Here is a 955-nt window from a genome sequence, read left to right as displayed (position 1 = left end):
AAGAATTCTCCAACCTGCTCTTTTCCCACAACAACTTTGTCCTTGCACTGGGAGTGTGTCCAGGACATAAGAGCTTCCAGTCGATCATCATTCCTAAAGTTTTCTTAGGAGGATTAACAAGGGATCATAATTATGCTTCCTTCTCAAAATGGCAAGCACGCCCCTGCAAACATCCTCTTTTTTCTTTGTAGTGCATAGTGGCTTCATCGTTCATTAAGTTCTCTTATTTCATGAAATCATTATAGAGCTGGAGATCGTTGGAACCTAGAGAGATTACACGTATCCACAGGTCTGTAGGAGCTCAAAAACCCGGTGACGTAAAACGCATAGGAAACACCAGGGAGGCTCCGGTCACTTACGCATTGTTCTTTGGCAGTGGTTTGCATTTGAATTGTCATCTCCTGAAGACTCGACTTCTTTCAGGAGTAAGGAACCCGAGCAGGCGGCCACGGAACAGCTTAGAGCGCGTTCCACCGCGGCCCGCTCGGTGAGAAGCGTGGGGATCAGCAGGACACAAAACGATTTTCAGGGAGAGCTGGCTTCCCGAGAAAACACCAGGCCCTACTGGGAGTCGAACCCAGGATCTCCTGTTTACGAGACAGGCGCTTTAACCAACTAAGCCATAGAGCCACCTGAGAGCCACGCGCCACTCGAGCGGCCTCATTTCCTCGGACAGGCGGAGCCGGGAGCCCGCACCGTCCGGTGCCTTCGGTCTCCGGAAACCAAGGCACCTGCGGGGAGACGCTCCCCTCCCGCACGGCCGCCGGCGGCGGGAAAACACCCCAGGTGAAGTCGTGGGCGCCGGCGACAAAGGATTTTTCTGTAACCCGAGGAAGAGCGGCACGGAAAGTCGAGGCTGTCCCGTACGTGGGAAGGACCCTGCAAGGAAAATCTCCTTGTGGCTGTAAAAGGCGTCAAGGCATAAAGTGGGGTCACGCGCCACACCCTACGCGGA

General features: G+C 53.9%; 1 non-coding gene across 1 annotated transcript; it reads right to left on the bottom strand.

Moving 5' to 3' along the window:
• Positions 1-556: 556 nt before the first annotated feature.
• TRNAT-CGU lies at positions 557-630 on the bottom strand. The gene has a single exon. It is a non-coding gene; the product is annotated as a tRNA-Thr (tRNA).
• Positions 631-955: the final 325 nt, after the last annotated feature.

The sequence above is a fragment of the Ursus maritimus genome, unplaced genomic scaffold, assembly GCF_017311325.1.
Source record: "Ursus maritimus isolate PB19 unplaced genomic scaffold, ASM1731132v1 scaffold_30, whole genome shotgun sequence".
NCBI lineage: Eukaryota > Metazoa > Chordata > Mammalia > Carnivora > Ursidae > Ursus > Ursus maritimus.
Note: the sequence above shows the minus strand (reverse complement) of the source record. Positions and strands in the feature narration are given on the sequence as shown.